Source organism: Anomaloglossus baeobatrachus, chromosome 9, assembly GCF_048569485.1.
Source record: "Anomaloglossus baeobatrachus isolate aAnoBae1 chromosome 9, aAnoBae1.hap1, whole genome shotgun sequence".
NCBI lineage: Eukaryota > Metazoa > Chordata > Amphibia > Anura > Aromobatidae > Anomaloglossus > Anomaloglossus baeobatrachus.
Genome location: NC_134361.1, coordinates 144,137,080 through 144,159,700, shown reverse-complemented (window position 1 = coordinate 144,159,700; position 22,621 = coordinate 144,137,080). Strand labels below are relative to the sequence as shown.

The 22,621-nt window shown below is 45.5% G+C and overlaps 1 protein-coding gene across 1 annotated transcript in view; it reads left to right on the top strand.

Annotated features, from left to right (window-relative positions):
- The window catches only part of ARR3 (arrestin 3), a 114,669-nt gene that overhangs the window by 8,280 nt on the left and 83,768 nt on the right, over nucleotides 1–22,621 (top strand). The window contains exon 2 of the mRNA XM_075322758.1: nucleotides 21,438–21,522. The gene's annotated coding sequence lies outside the window, so the exon portion shown is untranslated. The remainder of the gene's footprint in view (nucleotides 1–21,437; nucleotides 21,523–22,621) is intronic.

The following is a 22,621-nucleotide window of genomic DNA, read 5'->3' as shown; positions in this document are numbered from 1 at the left end:
ACCTGAGTCATTTTCTAGGCCTCTAGAGTTGTATCAATTTGATGGCACAGGTCTGTTATGACCATGGTCTGTGTGATTTGATAAGTAGGCAATCAGAAATATTCCAGAAATGTCCCAGAAGTGACCAGAAGGTGAACGTTACCTCTATAACTGTGTGTCTGTTGCTTGCATTTTTTCCCCTACACTTTTTCATATTCCTATATGTAAACCTTATCCTCACCATGTTCACCTATGCCCTCACAGTCTTTGCTCCACTCCTCCTCACTCTCCTTCGCTATCCCCAAACGCCGGCACTCACCAAACAAATATTCATCTCCCCTTCCCTCTTACCTCCCCACATGTCCTCATCTGCTGACCTGCTCCTAAATCTCAGATCTCTCCTAATATCACGCAGACCATGCCGTGCACTCTCCTTCTCCCACCTGCTCTCCCTTTCGCTACTTCTCCTCACTGCTGGTGACATATCTCCCAATCCTGGACCCCCCAGATGGGACAACCTCTCTATCACCCCCCTATCGCTCCCCACCTACTAGTAACTACCGCAACCTCTCCAATATAAAATCCATTCCCCTCTCACCCACTCCGCCACCCACTCTCTCTGCAGCGCTGTGGAATGCCCGTTCAGTTTGTAACAAACTGCACATCATTCACGATCTCTTTACCTCTAGCAACCTATCCTTTCTGGGCCTCACTGAAACCTGGCTGACACCATCCAACACTGCCTCCCTTGCTGCGCTGTGCTACAGCGGCCTCCACTTCACCCACACTCCTCGCACTGGGAATAGAGAAGGTGGAGAAGTGGGCCTCCTTCTTTATCACAACTGTAGCTTTAATCCAATCCCACCTCTACCCTCCCTTGTCCTGCCTTCCTTTGAAGTGCACTCTGCGGCATCTATTCTCCTTCCAACCTCCAAGTGGCCGTCATATACAGACCCCCGGGCCCTACCACTTCCTTTATTGACCAGTTCTCTGCCTGGCTTCTACACCTTCTCTCTGCTGTAATCCCACTATCATCATGGGTGACTTCAACATCCCCACTGACACCCACCAGTCAGCAGCCTCCAAACTCCTCTCCCTCGCTTCATCTTTTGGTCTAACTCAGTGCTCCACCTCTGCCACCCATAAAGATGGACACACATTAGACCTTATCTTCACCCGTCTCTGCTCTCTATCTAACCACACTACCTCCCCTCTCCCCTTATCTGACCACCATCTACTGACCTTCTCAGCCCTGTCCTCCTCACCTGACCCCCCTGTCCAGCACGTATCACAGCCTCGCAGAAACCTCGCACACATCAACAAACACACCCTTTCTGACTCTATCCTACCACTGTCCTCCATATCTTCACTCCACGACACAAACAGTGCCACCACTTTCTACAACACCACTCTCACATCAGCTATTGATTCAGTTGCTCCTCTTGTGCATGGCAGAGTGAGACAAATCAATAGACAACCCTGGCACAACAGCCTCACTAAAAAACTGCGGCAAGTGTCTAGGGCTGCAGAGCGGTGCTGGAAGAAAACGCACTCCCAGGAAGACTTCACAACATTCAAAAATGCAATTCACACATTTCGCTTGGCCCTTACCTCGGCTAAACAGGAATACTTCAGAAACCTCATATCCTCTTTAACACATAACCCCAAACAGTTATTCAATACTTTCAACTCCCTCCTTCGCCCACCACTGCCCCCTCCAACCTACCTCATTTCTGCAGAAGAATTTGCCACATATTTCAAAGAAAAGATCGACCAAACCAGACAAGTCTTTTCTGCTCAACCACCACAACCCCTTCATATAAGAGACCACTGCTCCTCCCCCATAAACTTCCTCTCCACTATCACCGAAGGAGAGCTTGCACATCTTCTCTCAAAAGCGCACCTCACCACCTGCGCACTTGATCCCATCCCATCCCACCTCCTCCCCAACGTCACCACTATCCTAATTCCAGCCTTAACCCATCTCTTCAACCTATCTTTAACAACTGGTATCTTCCCTTCTGCCTTTAAACATGCAACAGTCACACCCATCCTAAAGAAACCTTCCCTTGACCCAACCTCTGCTGCCAGCTATCGCCCTATATCACTACTCCTATTCACCTCAAAACTCCTGTAACAGCACGTCCATGCTGAAATTTCCTCCCACCTCTCCTCTAACTCTCACTTTGACAACCTACAGTCCGGCTTCTGTCCACATCATTCCACTGAAACTGCCCTGACCAAAATCACAAATGACTTACTTACTGCCAAAGCTAACAACCACTTCTCTATACTCCTATTTCTAGACCTATCCTCAGCTTTTGACACTGTTGACCACTCCCTCCTACTACAGATCCTCTCTTCCCTTGGTGTCAGAGACCTCGCCCTCTCTTGAATCTCTTCATACCTCTCCAACCGCACTTTTAGTGTCTCCCAGTCCCACACAACCTCTTCATCCCGTCCTCTCTCTGTTGGTGTCCCTCAAGGCTCTGTCCTGGGACCCTTACTTTTTTCTATCTATACATATGGCCTGGGACAACTCATAAAGTCCCATGGCTTCCAGTACCACCTATATGCCGATGACACTCAGATCTACCTCTCTGGTCCAGATGTCACTTTTCTGCTGTCCAGAATCCCAGAGTGCCTATCTGCTATATCTTCCTTCTTCTCCTCTCACTTCCTAAAGCTCAATGTGGCCAAAACTGAACTGATCATCTTTCCTCCATCTCCCCTACACTCTCTACCTGATCTATCTATTACAATAAATAACATCACGCTCTCCCCAGCACCCAAAGTTCGATGCCTCGGAGTGACCTTTGACTCTGCCTTGTCCTTCATACCACACATTCAATCCCTCACCACCTCCTGCCATCTTCAACTCAAAAATATTTCCAGAATCCGTCCCTTCCTCAATTCTCAATCTACAAAAATGCTAGTGCATGCTCTCATAATCTCCCGCCTCGACTACTGCAATATCCTCCTCTGTGGTCTCCCTGCTAACATGCTCGCCCCTCTCTAGTCCATCCTTAATTCTGCTGCCCGACTTATCCACCTCTCGCCTCAATACCACCCTGCTTCTCCTCTCTGCAAGTCCCTTCACTGGCTCCCAATCTTCCATCGTATCCACTTCAAACTACTAACACTGACTTAAAAAGCCATCCACAAATTGTCTCCTCCATATATCTTTGAATTAATCTCTCGCTACACTACAAAACGTAATCTCCGGTCCTCCCAAGATCTCCTTCTCTCCTCCTCTCTCATTCGCTCCTCATGCAACCGCCTCCAAGACTTCTCCCGAACATCCCCAGTCTTCTGGAACTCGCTGCCTCAACACGTCAGATTATCTACTACACTTGCAAGCTTCAAACGGAACCTGAAAACTCATCTGTTCAGAAATGCCTATAATCTCCAATAACCTTGCTGCCGCCCGACCACCGTTCGGAGCTGCCGCCCAACCACCGTGCGGAGCTGCCGCTCGACCACCGTGCGGAGCTGCCGCCCGACCACCGTGCGGAGCTGTTAAAAATATACTCTTAAATATATTTTTCTTCAAATACGTAAAAGCGCATGAAAGAAAGAACTTCAAAAATGCAAAAAATAAATGTATTTTATCTATTTAAAATGGTTGCCAAAATTCAGTTACAGAAAGGAAAAATAATATACTTCATTAGCTTATGTAAGAGAGTTCAATTAGTCTTTCTTGAGTTCCTGAGAAAGCAGCCATATCTTGCTTCGTCTTGGGTAAATGCAGGATCAAAGGAACAGACAGACATGCTTCTTAGAGGCTGGCAGAAAGGATGGGATGGATCAGCTTTGACATGTGTGGATTGACTCTCGGAGCAGGAGTGAGCAGCCACCCCCTTCCACCGTGTTATATGACAACTGTCCAATCCATATAGGGTGTTTCAGCTGAACACAGTTACACATGACATAATCACTAGAAGTTTCCAGAAGGAAGGATATATATATATATATATATAAATAGGCACCATGCTATGTCAGCATCTATCCATACTTAATACAGATACCTTATTATTTATTCCTTATAAAAACTTTATCAATAAGCTATGCCCTTCCAATATAGACAAAACTGTGAAAACATTTAATATGTCCTACTATAAAATGTTTGATAACTAGATGTATTAATTTTAATGTTTTTACAGGAGCTGCCGCCCAACCCCCACCCCACCTACTGTCTCCTCCCCAAAATCCTTTAGAATGTAAGCCTGCAAGGGCTGGGCCCTCTTCCCTCTGTACTAGTCTGTTTATTGTAACTTGTATATGTGTTCTGTATGTAACCCCCTTCTCATGTACAGTACCATGGAATCAATGGTGCTCTATAAATAAATAATAATAATAATAATAACCCAGTGTCAGGGGCAGCAAAGCAACCCCAAAACATCTTTGAACCTCCACCATATTTGACTATAAGTACTATGTTTTTTTCATTATAGGTTCATTCCATTTTTGGTAAAGAGTAGAATGATGTGCTTTTCCAAAAAGCTCTATCTTGATCTCGTCTGTCCACAAGACACTTTACCAGAAGGATTTTGGTTACTCACATACATTTTGCCAAACTGCAGTCTAGCTTCTTTATGTCCCTCTGTCAGCAGTGGGATCCTCCTGGGTCTCCTGCCATAGCGTTTAATTTCAATCAAATGTCGACACATAGTTCACACTTACACTGATGTACCCTGAGCCTGCAGGACAGCATGAATTTCTTTGCAACTTGATTGGGGCTGCTTATCCACCATCTGGACTATCCTGCATTGCAACCTTTCATCATTTTTTTGTCTGCTGTCCACTTCAAGGGAGATTAGCTACAGTGCCATCTAAACTTTTTAATTATTTTACGCACCGTGGACAAAGGCACATCAAGATATCTGGGGATGGACTTGTAACCTTCAGATACAGTTAGGTCCAGAAATATTTGGACAGTGACACAAGTTTTGTTATTTTAGCTGTTTACAAAAACATGTTCAGAAATACAATTATATATATAATATGGGCTGAAAGTGCACACTCCCAGCTGCAATATGAGAGTTTTCACTTCCAAATCGGAGAAAGGGTTTAGGAATCATAGCTCTGTAATGCATAGCCTCCTCTTTTTCAAGGGACCAAAAGTAATTGGACAAGGGACTCTAAGGGCTGCAATTAACTCTGAAGGCATCTCCCTCGTTAACCTGTAATCAATGAAGTAGTTAAAAGGTCTGGGGTTGATTACAGGTGTGTGGTTTTGCATTTGGAAGCTGTTGCTGTGACCAGACAACATGCGGTCTAAGGAACTCTCAATTGAGGTGAAGCAGAACATCCTGAGGCTGAAAAAAAAGAAAAAATCCATCAGAGAGATAGCAGACATGCTTGGAGTAGCAAAATCAACAGTCGGGTACATTCTGAGAAAAAAGGAATTGACTGGTGAGCTTGGGAACTCAAAAAGGCCTGGGCGTCCACGGATGACAACAGTGGTGGATGATCGCCGCATACTTTCTTTGGTGAAGAAGAATCCGTTCACAACATCAACTGAAGTCCAGAATACTCTCAGTGAAGTAGGTGTATCTGTCTCTAAGTCAACAGTAAAGAGAAGACTCCATGAAAGTAAATACAAAGGGTTCACATCTAGATGCAAACCATTCATCAATTCCAAAAATAGACAGGCCAGAGTTAAATTTGCTGAAAAACACCTCATGAAGCCAGCTCAGTTCTGGAAAAGTATTCTATGGACAGATGAGACCAAGATCAACCTGTACCAGCATGATGGGAAGAAAAAAGTTTGGAGAAGAAAGGGAACGGCACATGATCCAAGGCACACCACATCCTCTGTAAAACATGGTGGAGGCAACGTGATGGCATGGGCATGCATGGCTTTCAATGGCACTGGGTCACTTGTGTTTATTGATGACATAACAGCAGACAAGAGTAGCCGGATGAATTCTGCAGTGTACCGGGATATACTTTCAGCCCAGATTCAGCCAAATGCCGCAAAGTTGATCGGACGGCGCTTCATAGTACAGATGGACAATGACCCCAAGCATACAGCCAAAGCTACCCAGGAGTTCATGAGTGCAAAAGAGTGGAACATTCTGCAATGGCCAAGTCAATCACCAGATCTTAACCCAAGTGAGCATGCATTTCACTTGCTCAAATCCAGACTTAAGACGGAAAGACCCACAAACAAGCAAGACCTGAAGGCTGCGGCTGTAAAGGCCTGGCAAAGCATTAAGAAGGAGGAAACCCAGCGTTTGGTGATGTCCATGGGTTCCAGACTTAAGGCAGTGATTGCCTCCAAAGGATTCGCAACAAAATATTGAAAATAAATTTTTTTTTGGGGTTTGGTTTATTTGTCCAATTACTTTTGACCTCCTAAAATGTGGAGTGTTTGTAAAGAAATGTGTACAATTCCTACAATTTCTATCAGATATTTTTGTTCAAACCTTCAAATTAAACGTTACAATCTGCACTTGAATTCTGTTGTAGAGGTTTCATTTCAAATCCAATGTGGTGGCATGCAGAGCCCAACTCGCGAAAATTGTGTCACTGTCCAAATATTTCTGGACCTAACTGTAGTTGATATGCTTCATCAATTTTGGTCCTCAAGTCCTCAGACAGGTCTCTTCTCCTCTTTTTGTTCTACATGTTTAGTATGGCGCACACAGACACACAATGCAAAGATTGAGTCAACTGCTCTCCTTTTTATCTGGTTTCAGGTGTGATTTCCATATTGCCCACACCTGTTACTTGCTAAAGTCGAGTTTGAACAAGCATCACATGCTTGAAACAAAGTTGTTTACCCACATTTTTGGAGAGGTGCCAATCATTTTTTTTCTGCCCATTTTGGAGTTTTGTGTGAAATTATGTCCAACTTACCTTTCTTTCTTTGTTTGTTTGTGTTTTCCAATACACATAAAGGAATTAAACATGTTTATTACAAAATATGTGTAATTGCAATAATTTTCTAGGAGAAATACTTTGTTTTCTGCAACAATGTCAAGGGTGCCAACACTTTTGGCCATGACTGTATACCCATGCACATAGACAACAAAACTATTAGTTCTAATTTCATGATGCTGCATATGAGTGTATCAGCTCCTTCTCAAGTATTACTGGTCACTTGCATTTACCAAATTGTAGCTCATCTTCTAAAGAGAGCCTGCAAAACTAATTGACCTAGTGACCCTAGCTGGCAGAAATTAATGTGAACCTAAATTAGTTTTGACCATATATACCAGAATTTCAGGGTGTTTTATAGTTTGGTAACTAATTATATTGATATCATGTTTTAGATTAACCACCCAGCTGTGAAACTAATCTAAAACTGAGGAGATATCTAAAAGATAGTTTCTGGAATTTTTAATACACATCTACTTGACTTGATCCTTTCTCAAAGCCTTAAGGTTGCTTTACACGTTGCAATTTCATATGCGATCGCCTTTGCGATCGTACCCGCCCCCATTGTTTGTGCGGCACGGGCAATTTCTTGCCCATGTCGCACAATGTTGTAACCCCCCATCACACGTACTTGCCTTCCAAATGACCTCGCTGTGAGCCGCGAATATCCACTTCCTGAAGGGGGAGGGACGTTCGGCATCACAGCGACGTCACACAGCGGCCGGCCAATAGAAGCGGAGGGGCGGAGATGAGTGGGACGTAAACATCCCGCCCACCTCCTTCCTTCAGCATAGCCGGCGGGACGCAGGTAAGCTGTGTTCATCGTTCCCGGGGTGTCACACGGAGCGATGTGTGCTGCCCCGGGTACGATGAACAACAGGACGTGCGATTTTTAGAAAATGAGCGACGTGTCAATGATGAACGAGAAGGTGAGTATTTCTGCTCGTTCATAGCTGTCACACGCTACGATATCACTAAAGATGCCGGATGTGCGTCACTTACAACGTGACCCCGCCGACATCTCGTTAGATATATCGTAGCGTGTAAAGCCTGCTTTAGTTTTAATTGGTTTTGTCCTGATATTTTTTTCTAATGTGAAAATTGCTTGATGTATTAAAAAACTGATGCCAATATATTACAAAATATGCCAGTGAAGCCAGTTAAAAATTAGCGGGATCTACTGAAAATCTATTTCTGTGGGAGACTATCCCAAAAGAAATAATGATTGGGAATGTGAGGTTTTAAAATTCCTGCGCTGCAAACATTAGTCCACCTTATACCCTACGGCTTAAAGGAGAAAATAGTGGATCTGTAATTCAGAGCAGATCTGAAAATTCAGCAGTTGAACAGACTGATGAAGCTCCACAAGCCTGAAATGTTAAGGTTTTTGCTAAAAATGGCTGTTATTGTTATTATATTAATATTGGTTTTGAAAGTAGAATTAGGCTGTAAAGCATAAAACTACTTTGCAATTTCTGGTCAAAATACAGAATCTAAATCTGATGGATCAAGCAAATATATTGCCTGACTCCTCAACAAATATAGCTTGCTCAGCTGCACTCCCACAACCTCATTTCAGAAGAAAACCGGTGATATACAGTCATTCACACCTACCATAATCACTCGAACACTACACCTACATTCATCGTGCAATACACAAAATAAGAGCTACATCAGTATTTCATACTTAACCCAACTTTCGGCCACATTGCGACATGTTCTATACTTGGCTTATCACCCATGTCTGAGAAAGTTTGGGTAGTGGTATTCTGAAGCAGTCATGTTACATCCATATCAACTTCTTGCAATGTCTAAATTGCTAGCTGGAATAGTATAGTTTGGCCTCTGATATGGCTAGGTCTAACACATCACTTATACAAAATAAAGTATAACAGTCCCTTATACAACTTTTCCTGGAAACCATCAGTGCATCTAGTGTTTTTTTCAACAGCCATTAACACAGCCATTGGCGATTTCATTATTTTTATGAATGCCACTCATACCTCGGTCAACTATTTATGGTGAACACCAATCCAAGTATCTAAAATGCCTTTCCATGCAGTTACAGTATGTACAGTGCTGGCCAAAAGTATTGGTACCCCTGCAATTCTGTCAGATAATACTCAGTTTCTTCTTGAAAATTATTGTAATCACAAATTCTTTGGTATTATTATCTTCATTTATTTTGCTTGCAATGAAAAAACACAAAAGAGAATGAAACAAAAATCAAATCATTGATCATTTCACACAAAACTCCAAAAATGGGCCAGACAAAAGTATTGGCACCCTTAGGGGCACTTTGCACACTGCGACATCGCAGGTGCGATGTCGGTGGGGTCAAATTGAAAATGACGCACTTCCGGCATCGCATGCGACATCGCAGTGTGTAAAGGCTGGATGATACGATTAACGAGCGCAAAAGCGTCGTAATCGTATCATCGGTGCAGCGTCGGCGTAATCCATGATTACGCTGACGCGACGGTCCGATGTTGTTCCTCGCTCCTGCGGCAGCATACATCGCTGTGTGTGAAGCCGCAGGAGCGAGGAACGTCTCCTACCGGCCTCACTGCGGCTTCCGTAGGATATGCGGAAGGAAGGAGGTGGGCAGGATGTTTACATCCTGCTCATCTCCGCCCCTCCGCTCTGATTGGCCGCCTGCCGTGTGACGTCGCAGTGACGCCGCATGACCCGCCCCCTTAACAAGGAGGCGGGTCGCCGGCCACAGGGACGTCGCACGGCAGGTGAGTGTGTGTGTGAAGCTGGCGTAGCGATAACTTTCGCTACGTCAGCTATCACCACATATCGCTGCTGCGACGGGGGCGGGCACTATCGCACTCGGCATCGCAGCATCGGCCTGCGATGTCTTAGTGTGCAAAGCCCGCCTTAGTCTAATACTTGGTTGCACAACCTTTAGCCAAAATAACTGCAAACAACCGATTCCGGTAACCATCAATGAGTTTCTTACAATGCTCTGCTGGAATTTTAGACCATTCTTCTTTGGCAAACTGCTCCAGGTCCCTGAGATTTGAAGGTTGCCTTCTCCAAACCGCCATTTTGAGATCTCTCCACAGGTGTTCTATGGGATTCAGGTCTGGACTCATTGCTGGCCACTTTAGTAGTCTCCAGTGCTCTCTATCAAACCATTTTCTAGTGCTTTTTGAAGTGTGTTTTGGGTCATTGTCCTGCTGGAAGACCCATGACCTCTGAGGGAGACCCAGCTTTCTCACACTGGGCCCTATATTATGCTGCAAAATTTGTTGGTAGTCTACAGACTTCATAATGCCATGCACACGGTCAAGCAGTCCAGTGCCAGAGGCAGCAAAGCAACCCCAAAACATCAGGGAACCTCCACCATGTTTGACTGTAGGGACCGTGTTCTTTTCTTTGAATGCCTCTTTTTTTTTTCTTGTAAACTCTATGTTGATGGCTTTTCCCAAAAAGCTCTACTTTTGTCTCAGCTGACCAGAGAACATTCTTCCAAAACGTTTTAGGCTTTCTCAGGTAAGTTTTGGCAAACTCCAGCCTGGCTTTTTTATGTCTCGGGGTAAGAAGTGGGGTCTTCCTGGGTATCCTACCATACAATCCCTTTTCATTCAGACGCCAACGGATAGTACGGGTTGTCACTGTTGTACCCTCGGACTGCAGGGCAGCTTGAACTTGTTTGAATGTTAGTCGAGTTTCTTTACCCACCATCCGCACAATCTTGCGTTGAAATCTCTCGTCAATTTTTCTTTTCCTTGCACATCCAGGGTGGTTAGCCACAATGCCATGGGCTTTAAACTTCTTGATGACACTGCGCACCATAGACACAGGAACTTTCAGGTCTTTGGAGATGGACTTGTAGCCTTGAGATTGCTCATGCTTCCTCACAATTTGGATTCTCAAGTCCTCAGACAGTTGTTTGGTCTTCTTTCCTTTCTCCATGCTCAATGTGGTACACACAAGGACACAGGACAGAGGTTGAGTCAACTTTAATTCATGTCAACTGGCTGCAAGTGTGATTTAGTTATTGCCAACACCTGTTAGGTGCCACAGGTAAGTTACAGGTGCTGTTAATTACACAAATTAGAGAAGCATCACATGATTTTTCAAACAGTGCCAATACTTTTGTCCACCCCCTTTTTATGTTTGGTGTGGAATTATATCCAATTTGGCTTTATGACAATTTTTTTTTTTCATTGAAGACAAATTAAATGAAGATAATAATACCAAAGAATTTTCAAGAAGAAACTGAGTATTATCTGAAAGAATTGCAGGGGTGCCAATACTTTTGTCCAGCACTGTATTGGAATTAAAAACTAAATGTAAACATTTGATTAATTAACACATCTTATTATTTATTTTTTCATGTAAGCAAATATAGAAGGAGGCAAAGTTAAAGATTTTTTTCAGTTCTTTAAAAATGATAGCCTATCTTTAGGATATGCCATCCAAATCAGATTGGTGATACCCTGACTCTGCACACCCATTGATCTGGTAATGCCATTTCATCTTCATTATACAAGGCAAAGCCCCATACTTTTAGTAGCAGCTGTGCTGGGTATTACAGTTTTGTTTTATTCAAGTGAAAGTGAGTAAGGTGCAATATATACACAGTTTTACAAGGGTCTTTTACTGACTAAATATATAAGTCATACCCTGATTTTAAAAAATATATATATAAATATATATATATATATATATATATATATATATATATATATATATATCAACTTTATTCTAATACATTTAAGATCATGACACCCAAAAAGACAATACCAAATATGACAATGGAGTAATACAGCACAATATACTGTGTGTGTGTGTGTGTGTGTGTGTGTGTGTGTATATATATATATATATGTGTGTATATATATATATATATATATATATATATATATACTGTGAGACTGTGACCGGGGTTATCTATGACGGCCGGTATGTCTCGCCCCGGTTGTGCTCACTCCATGATAGAAAGTAAATCCACTACAGGGTTAATGCTGTTTCCCTACAGGCTGAAGGAAGGGTTAAATGGAAACAGGAACAAGGGCAGGTGTGCCGGGTGTGAGAGAGTGAACAGAACTCCCTGAGTTTTCTGCTGGAGAGGCACATGTATTTTGTTGTGGACTTTTGTTTGGACATTAAAACTGTGTGCTGTGAACCTTAATGCCTGGATCCCGTGTCTTCTGCTGTGCAGCTGACCGTGCTACCTCACATATGGTGGAGAATCGGCGGGCATGACAGCCGGTGAGGTGTAGCATCCATCCCTGGGGACCCAGTAGCACATGTCCTGGATTCGAGCGGCTATACTACAGCCCAAACCCGGTGACGCCATGGAGGACATACTAAAGCAGCTGGCACAGGCTAATGCACAGCAGCAACAGGCTAATGCACAGCAACAACAGGCTAATGCACAGCAACAACAGGCTAATGCACAGCAACAACAGACTAATGCACAGCTACAAGAGGCTAATGCACAGCAGCAACAGACCAATGCACACCTGCTCCGGGCGTTGGAACGTCAGCAGCAATCCTTGCAAGAGCAGGAAAAAAGGCACCAAGAACAGATGGTTCTCCTGGCCAAGTCGATCCGTGCCGGACCGGCAGCAACAACCCCGGGACTGGGTGACGACGGCAGCGTCCGGAAAGCGGTGAGACAAGCGTTGCAAAAGATGACCCCGGGGGATGATGTGGAAGCGTTCCTGGCGGTGTTTGAGCGGGTGGCCGAGCGGGAAAAGCTGCCGACCCTCCAGTGGGCTGAGGTATTGTCGCCCTATCTGACGGGGGAACCCCAAAAAGCATACCTGGACCTCTGTACCGAGGACGCCATTGACTATGTGACCCTGAAAGCCGAAATACTGGCTCGGTTGGGGGTGAATACCTATGTACGGGCTCAGCGCGTAAATCAGTGGTTCTATGAGGAAGCCAAACCCGTACGCTCCCAGGCCTATGACTTATTGCATCTTGTAAAAAAGTGGTTGCAGCCTGACACTCTGAGCCCGGCGCAAATGGTGGAAAGGGTAGTAGTGGATCGTTTTGTGCGCACTTTACCCGTCACCGTTCAACGGTGGGTAGGACAGGGTGACCCGAGTACCCTGGACCAATTAGTGTCCCTGGTAGAGCGGCATGTGGCTACGCAGGACTTGATACGGGACACTGAGACTTTGCGTACCGCCCGTCGGGCCGGCCCCTCCAAGCCTAGGGCCAAGGACCCACCGCTGACAACGGTGCAGGAGTCCCCTACCGTCCCGTCTGAGGCCGCGGCCGCCATTCCTGAGGTCCGGAAGGTTCTGTACCCTAAACGACAACCCGTCAAGGGGGTTTCCATCCCCATTAGATGTTGGCGGTGCCAGCGGGTGGGACATATGGAAGCCCAGTGTCCACTCACCACGGAGCCCATGGATTGTGGGGTTATCCGGCGGGGTTCAATGTATGCTCAGGTGGTATGTACCGCTGACCTGGTCTCCCCAGAGACGGAGCCCCACTTGTGCCAAATACAGGTGAATGGATGTCCGGTTACAGGATTGTTGGATTCCGGAAGCTTAGTGACCCTTGTTCGATCCACCTTGAGGGCTAAAGTAAAGGCCACAGGACGTACCGTGGGGGTGGTTTGCATACATGGGGACCGCCGAGACTATCCCACGGGGATTGTCACCATCACAGCACCTTGCGGTCAGGTGCAACATGAGGTGGGACTTCTTAACACTCTTCCTTATGACTTGATCCTAGGAAGGGATCTGCCCTATTTTTGGACTTTATGGAGGGGACCCCCTAAGTCTCCTCAGATATTGGTCAGTCCGGGACCTGAGCCCTACAATCCTGAATCCGGGACACCTGCCGTAGGGGTCACCATGATAGGGACAGAGTGTGAACCCGATAGGTCACCCCTAGAGGTATTGGCAGGAGAGGCTGAGATGGTCGAGCCCATCCCGGAGTTGGAGGCATCCCCGGATACGTTTGGGACAGCCCAACTCCAGGACCCTACGTTAATACATGCCCGGAGTCGGGTGACAGTAGTTGACGGGGTGGCACAGCTGCCCGGTGCCCAGGTAAGGTACCCCCATTTCGCTCTTAAGCAGGATTTACTCTACCGGGTAGATGAAATACGGGGCGTGGGGGTAGAACAGTTGGTGGTGCCCCAGCCGTATCGCCGGCGGGTCCTCGACTTGGCTCATAAACACCTGATGAGTGGCCACCTAGGGGTCAAGAAAACGCAGGAGCGAATATTGCAAAGGTTCTATTGGCCCGGGGTCTTTGGGGAGGTAAAACGGTTCTGCGAAACCTGCCCGGAGTGTCAGCTTACCGCACCCCTGACCCATATTCGCAGTCCGTTGGTACCGTTAGCCATTATAGAAGTCCCTTTTGAATGGATAGGGATGGATCTGGTGGGGCCCCTCATAAAGTCCGCTCGAGGGCACCAACACATCCTAGTGATCGTTGACTATGCCACCCGGTATCCCGAGGCGATACCTCTCAGACATACTGCAGCAAAGCTTATAGCTCGGGAGTTGTTTGCTGTGTTCTGCCGGGTGGGGTTGCCCAAGGAGATCCTTACGGATCAGGGGACCCCGTTCATGTCTAAAGTGACCAAAGAGCTATGCCGGCTACTCCAGATCAAGCAGTTGCGTACGTCTGTGTATCATCCTCAAACGGACGGTTTAGTCGAGCGTTTCAATAAAACCCTGAAAACCATGCTCAAAAGGGTGATTTCAAAAGACGGGAAAGACTGGGATATGATGCTTCCCTATTTGATGTTTGCCATCCGAGAGGTGCCACAGGCATCCACGGGGTTTTCGCCTTTTGAATTGTTATACGGGCGACATCCCCGGGGATTGTTGGACCTGGCAAAGGAAACATGGGAGCAAGAGCCCACCCCCCATAAAAGTGTGATTGAACACATTTTGGGTATGCAGAACCGCATAAGCGCGGTCATGCCAATTGTGAAGGAGCATTTACAGGAGGCTCAGGCCGCGCAAAGCGGCCGCTACAATAGACAAGCCACCGTGCGGACCTTTAAACCCGGGGATCGGGTGTTGGTATTAATCCCCACGGCGGAGAGTAAATTCCTGGCTCAGTGGCAAGGCCCCTACGAGATAAAGGAAAGAGTCGGGGTGGTTAACTATAAAGTATTGCAGCCCGGTAGGCGGAAACCTGAACAAATATACCATGTCAACCTATTAAAACCTTGGCAGGAACGGGAAAGCCTGATGGCTGTTTTTTCCCCACCTCCCTCCTCTTCGGGTCGTTCACATCCGGCTCCAGCGACCTCCGGAGAGGACGAACCGGAAGTAAGGATTGGAGAAGACCTCACCAAGACTCAGAGGCGAGAGGCCAGACGGTTGGTTCAGCAGAACCCCGATGTCTTCTCCGAGCTGCCCGGTAGGACCAGTCTGATACGACATGATATTGTCACCGAGCCCCACCTGAAGGTACGCCTGAAGTCATACCGGGTACCGGAGGCTCGATGACAAGCCATATCGGAGGAAGTAAAGACAATGTTACGCCTGGGGGTCATCGAAAAATCCCGGAGTGAATGGGCTAGTCCGATTGTCCTAATACCAAAACCCGATGGCTCCTTAAGGTTCTGCAATGACTTTAGGAGATTGAACGAAATATCCAAGTTCGATCTCTACCCCATGCCCCGGGTGGATGAGCTGATTGATAGGCTGGGACAGGCGCGATATTTTACCACACTCGACCTGACCAAGGGGTACTGGCAGGTGCCACTGACTGAGTCCGCCAAGGAGAAAACCGCTTTTGTTACGCCGGAGGGTCTCTTCCACTATGTTGTCTTGCCTTTTGGGTTACATGGCGCTCCGGCCACGTTCCAGAGGTTGATGGACTTAGTGCTGGAACCCCACCAGGCGTATGCATCAGCATACCTTGATGACATCATTATTTACAGCTCCGATTGGCAGACCCACTTGGAACAGGTACAAGCGGTGGTGGACGCGCTTCGAACAGCCGGATTGACAGCCAATCCCAAGAAATGTGCATTGGGACTCACGGAAGCCCGCTACTTGGGCTACGTGATAGGCCAAGGAGTGATTAAGCCCCAAATTAACAAGGTTGAGGCGATCCAGAAGTGGCCTAGACCCCTGACCACGAAGCAGGTTAGGGCCTTCCTGGGTATCGTGGGGTACTACAGGAGGTTTGTAAAGGATTTTGCGGGACTATCAGCCCCCTTGACGGACCTTCTCAAAGGCAAGAAGTCAGTCATGGTGCGCTGGACTCCGCAGGCCGAGGACTCCTTCCAGGCCCTGAAGGAGGTCCTGTGCGGACAGCCCGTTCTTGTACACCCTGATTTCCGGAAGGAGTTTATAGTACAGACTGACGCCTCAGAGGTCGGCCTGGGGGCAGTGCTGTCTCAGGTGGTTCAGGGGGAGGAACACCCCGTCACCTTCTTAAGTAGGAAGCTCACCCCTCCCGAGCAGAATTATAGCGTAGTGGAGAAAGGGTGCCTGGCGATCAAGTGGGCCTTGGAGTCCCTACGCTATTACCTGCTGGGACGGCAGTTTCGCTTGGTGACGGATCACTCTCCACTGGTCTGGATGAGGTCCGCCAAGGAACGGAATGCCCGGGTTACCCGGTGGTTCCTTTCTCTGCAGAACTTCCGGTTTACGGTTGAACACCGGGCCGGTAGGTTGCAGGGCAACGCCGATGCCTTGTCCCGCGGCCCGTGTTTGATGGCGGGAGTTCAACCCCGCTCGCTTGAACTGAGGGGGGGGTATGTGAGACTGTGACCGGGGTTATCTATGACGGCCGGTATGTCTCGCCCCGGTTGTGCTCACTCCATGATAGAAAGTAAATCCACTACAGGGTTAATGCTGTTTCCCTACAGGCTGAAGGAAGGGTTAAATGGAAACAGGAACAAGGGCAGGTGTGCCGGGTGTGAGGGAGTGAACAGAACTCCCTGAGTTTTCTGCTGGAGAGGCACATGTATTTTGTTGTGGACTTTTGTTTGGACATTAAAACCGTGTGCTGTGAACCTTAATGCCTGGATCCCGTGTCTTCTGCTGCGCAGCCGACCGTGCTACCTCACAATACACACACAGTACAGACCAAACGTTTGGACACACCTCATTCAAAAGGTTTTCTTTATTTTCAGGACTCTGAAAATTGTAGATTCACATTGAAGGCATCAAAGCTATGAATAAAAACATGTGGAATGAAATACTTAAAAAAGTGTGAAACAACTGAAAATATGTCTTATATTCTAGGTTCTTCAAAGTAGCCACCTTTTGCTTTCATTAGTACTTTGCACACTCTTGGCATTCTCTTGATGAGCTTCAAGAGGTAGTCACCGGAAATGGTTTTCCAACAGTCTTGAAGGAGTTCCCAGAGATGCTTAGCACTTGTTGGCCCTTTTTCCTTCACTCTGCGGTCCAGCTCACCCCAAACCATCTCGATTGGGTTCAGGTCTGGTGACTGTGGAGACCAGGTCATCTGGCGTAGCACCCCATCACTCTCCTTAGTCAAATAGCCCTTACACAGCCTGGAGGTGTGTTTGGGGTCATTGTCCTGTTGAAAAATAAATGGTGGTCCAACTAAACGCAAACCGGATGGGATAGCACGCCGCTGCAAGATGCTGTGGTAGGCATGCTGGTTCTGTATTCCTTCAATTTTGAATAAATCTTCAACAGTGTCACCAGCAAAGCACCCCCACACCATCACACCTCTTCCTCCATGCTTCACGGTGGGAACCAGGCATGTAGAGTCCATCCGTTCACCTTTTCTACAAAGACACGGTGGTCGGATCCAAAGATCGCAAATTTGGACTCATCAGACCAAAGCACAGATTTCCACTGGTCTAATGTCCATTCCTTGTGTTCTTTAGCCCAAACAAGTCTCTTCTGCTTGTTGCCTGTCCTTAGCAGTGGTTTCCTAGCAGCTATTTTACCATGAAGGCCTGCTGCACAAAGTCTCCTCTTAAAAGTTGTTCTAGAGACAAGAAGGTGTATCCAAACGTTTGGTCTGTACTGTATATATATATACTGTATATACATATATATATATATATATGATATATAGATATAGATAGACACACACGTGGTCAAAATTGTTGGTACCCCTTGTTTAATGAAAGAAAAGCCCACAATTGTCACAGAAATAATTTGAATCTGACAAAAGTAATAATGAATAAAAAAATCTATGAAAATGACCAAATGATAGTCAGACATTGCTTTTCAACCATGCTTCCACAGAATTTTGACCATGTCATTGATTCTATATTAGGTATACTGACTATCCCTGTACACGCCCTAAATACAATCTCCTACCTACCCATGGAAGAACACCCTAGATTTATACCCTGTGCCCCCGCTTACCGGAGACTGCCCCTATTGATATCCTAACTCCCCCTAGGTTTTGACCAATAGGTCGATAGCTTACAAGGATAAAGGGGTGGAGGAAAAAAGCCCCCCTCCCCAGGGATGAGAATAGAGCAGGAAAAAAAATGGATACTAGGCGCAGAGCAGGGAAACAGCAATTTTATAGCTCCAATTGTACAAACACAAAACAGACATGATCCAATGTGTGGTGATATAGTCCATTACTATTTTTTGATTTTAAATATTCCCAAACTGTGTCTCCATATCTTGATATCACAGTTTAACGAGACTCTATAATCCAATTCACATAGATTCACATTTGCCAATATTTAACCTGAAGAGGTTTCTGGTGAACATACAGCTTATATGAGGTATAGCTACTCCCACATATTCAGAGCACCCCACTATTAGATCATACAGTGTATAAATATTTCTTCCTCCTCTGCCTCGAAGCATTTCGCCCCTTTCTTAATGATAATTGGGGTTCATCAGGAGGCTATCAAGATGTTGAGATCCATGAAAGGGAGTAAGCTGCAAAGCTAAGCACAGTGACTACTAAAAGTGCAGAGCTGTTCCATAAGGATCTGTATAAACAATGATGGGGGCGTTGTGCATGCTGGTGTGCCGTAACTCCTTCAAAAATCTGATCAGCAGGACTAATGTAGGTCAGAACCCCCTCAATCCAATTTTGATGTTTTTTGATGAGTTTTCTAAGGATAGTCTATCAATTTTTGAAATCCAAAAACCCCTGTGTGTAAATCATATTTAGAGACTTAAGGGGGCTTTAAACGCTGCGATATCGTTAGTGAATTATCGTCGGGGTCACGGTGTTTGTGACGCACATCCGGCTTCATTAACGAGATCACAGTGTGTGATACCTACGAGCAACCTTAAACAATCGCAAAAGAGGTCAAAATCGTTTGCAGTGGAGAGGTCGTCCTGAAACCAAAAATCATTGTCTGCTTATTAGCGATGTTGTTCCTCATTCCTGCGGCAGCACACATCGCTGTGTGTGACACCGCAAGAGCGACGAACATCTCCTTACATGCGTCCACCGGCAATGCGGAAGGAAGGAGGTGGGCGGGAAGTTACGTCCTGCTCATCTCCGCCCCTCCGCTTCTATTGGACGCCTGCCGTGTGACGTCGCTGTGATGCCGCATGAACCGCCCCCTTAGAAAGGAGGCGGTTTGCCGGCCAGAGCGACGTCGCAGGGCAGGTAAGTCCGTGTGACGGGGACTAACGAGGTTGTGCGCCTCGGGCAGCGATTTGCCCGTGTCGCACAACCGACGGGGGCGGGTACGATCGCTTGCGATCTCGCTAGTGAGATCGCAGCGTGTAAAGTAACCTTTAGTTACAGAATGATCCCGGCTGTGAGGTTCTGTTCTCATATGTCATGGTAATCATATTGGGATCATATTTTTATTAGTAGTGGTAGTATCCCTGTTTGTCGAATAGTTTATACAAGATCTGTGTTTTGCACTAAGATGACATTTCACAAACCTAGGCTATTGCTGATGCTGCAGTGTGGGCCATGTCCAGTGCCCATCTTCTCCGTCATGGGCAGGGCTAGTACCACTGTGGATTTCATCATGCTGCTACATTTGTAATAGCTTTTTTCCTTAGCAGTAACTTGCTACTGACTTTTAGTTTATTATTTCTGTTGATTTTGCGCAGATGAATTATTTCTACAAGTGTCATTTAGTGGCATCTGATTAGAAAAAAATCAGTTCACTATTGCCCTCTACTGTTTGTGTACAGTGTATTTCTCTTTTCCTTTGCAATCCCAGACTGTTGTAGTCACTACCGTCAGTGTTTGCTGCATCTAACCTCTGTATTCTATATTTCGTATCCTGATATTTAAGTAGTTACCAAGCTTTTTTCTTTATTCACAAAGAAATATCTTGAATCAATATCCTAAATCTAGTAACAGCATTCTAGTAAAGGGCTTGAACGAGGCACAGCCATAATGGAAGACCAGACATGACAGGGGGTTGTAAGGACAAGACTCATACAGGGTTAATGGGGAATTTAAGCAGGAAAGGATTAATAGGTGTTTGGCACATTCACAACAGAAAATAAAAGGAGGGGGAGCCATAGGATTTCAGTGGGTCACATGGATTGGGGGGACTGTTATAGGATTGCTTGGACGTTTGTAGGATGCGGTGTGGAAAGAGAGGAGGAGTACATGTTAAAAAAAGAGGAAGAGCCATCCGGACATCTTGTCTCATGAATTCAGGACCGGTGAACAACCCGCCCACCCACCCTTATTAATGTTGTTAAAAATGAAAGAAAAATACTTAAAATTGCGATACGGTGGTGGGTAATGATATGTTGCATTAATGTCATGGCAGCTGAGGTGAGGAGGTCAGGGATGGCCTTGGTTAATGGAGTAAGGGGTCACATTGGAGGTATGGTGACCCTTCATGGTTGGTTATGGTTAAGTTCCTGCTGGGGCGGTTCCCGGGGAACAGGTTAAAATTTTGAGAAGGGACAGCACTGTGATATTTGTCAGCCCCGAGTCAGAGTGGTGCGACTGGGGATGGTACTCTGGTGCTGTCCAGTAGTTTTAGGCCATCCAGGATCTCCTTGGAGAAAAGGATATGGTTAATATGGTTATTATATTGAGTATGGTCTTAATTGTAATTAATAAAGGCTGCTGTGGCCGTATATTTCCATCATCACTCAGCTTTGTATGGTTTTTGTGCTCGGACACTTTACAATACCCTAGTCATGATCTTCCTGTGTCTTTGCTTCCTGTCTGTCTGGACAGATCTGTGGCCCCTGTAACCCTGACATTTGGGGCTCAGTGTGTGGGAGAAATGGGTACATGCCGGTTGATATGTTGATTATAAAGAGCAGCTAATAAGGCAGGATTTTTTTTTTTCTTCCTGAGAGTTGGGTCAGTGGATTTCGGTTTAGGCTATTATTCAATTATTTGGAGAGCAATCTTTGAACCCCGATTGAAATTGCCAATTGTGAGATCTATTTTTGTCAGGAATTGCCTTCACCGGTCACATATCCATCCAGATGACGCAGAAAGTTAAGATCCTAGTGCTCATAATTCTGTGAAGAGACCTGTGCCGGTACTATAATTAATTTTATTCACTTGAATGTGACATGCTAGTAAGGGGGAACCCATATAATTCTTATATTTCCAATTTTTTTGCCCCCTTACATTTGCTTGTTTCCCCTTTACTAGTATGTGTTCAGCATGCTGTTGTGAACAGAATTGCCACCAAACATTTATAGCATTCTTGTTTCTAGGAAAAAAAGTTTACTACCTTCCAGAAGAAGAAGGGCAAGCCCGGCATAAGTGTAAGGCCTTATTCATACGCCCGTGTTTACATACGTAAGTGAATAAATGAAACTGGTGTCAATCATTATTTTGGATCAGTGTGTCTTCAGTTTTTGGTCCATGTGTCTGTTTTTACCATCAGTGTGTCTTCAGTTTTTGGTCCGTGTGTCTGTTTTTACCATCAGTGTGTCTTCAGTGTTTGGTCCGTGTGTCTGTTTTTACCATCAGTGTGTCTTCAGTGTTTGGTCCGTGTGTCTGTTTTTACCATAAGAGATGGCATAAAGATGAACTATGGGAAAAACAAAACAAAAACAGAAGAACTAGTTATTTTCTAGACAATGTTTTGCAGGGAAGCCTTAGGTCCCGGCATTCCTCTAGATGTTATTTTAATATGTACCACCAACTTGGAAATCTTTGCAGCAAAAATACACCTGTTATGCACATAAGTACGCCAACATGGGTAAAGAGGTAAAGCCTATCTCCCTGCAGACAAAAAAGACAAAAATGTACTCTACTGGTTTCTGTATTGACTAGTATCCCTAGTGGCACAACCCCTAAGGGCTCCTGCACAGACTAGATTATCGCTAGCAGCACAACTAGAAACCCACAACGTGGACCTGTCTGCCCGAAAGGACGTCGAGTTGTTTCTCGAACTTCCTGAGTAAAAAACATATCTGAGGTTGGTATTTTATTTAAAAAACCAAGTTGGGTTGGTGAAAAAACTTTCTACAATAAATCTTAGAAGATCTCTGATTATTTTGGTTAAAATATACATGGTAGACAAAATACCTATATATCAAAAAGCCATATAAGAACATAGTCACTGGAGATCAAAATTAGAGAACAATGTATGATCACTTGCTTGTTTCAGAAATAATGTAATCTACATTGATGAACATTTGAAGGTTTTTTGTAGGGGGTACACCATGTCACTAGAACAGTGTTTTACAAACGATCCAAAGTTTATCAACGTAAAATCTTTATTTTGCCCAAAATGTGATGATCATAATTAGAGAACAACAATGACTGTAGCACAGAGAAAGATTATAAGTACATTTTCTGGAGGTAACAACAGTCACCAATCAGTAGTAAGTGTACAGGCCTTTGCTTTGAATGACTTCAGCACATCTGCGGCCACAGGACATCACTAGTC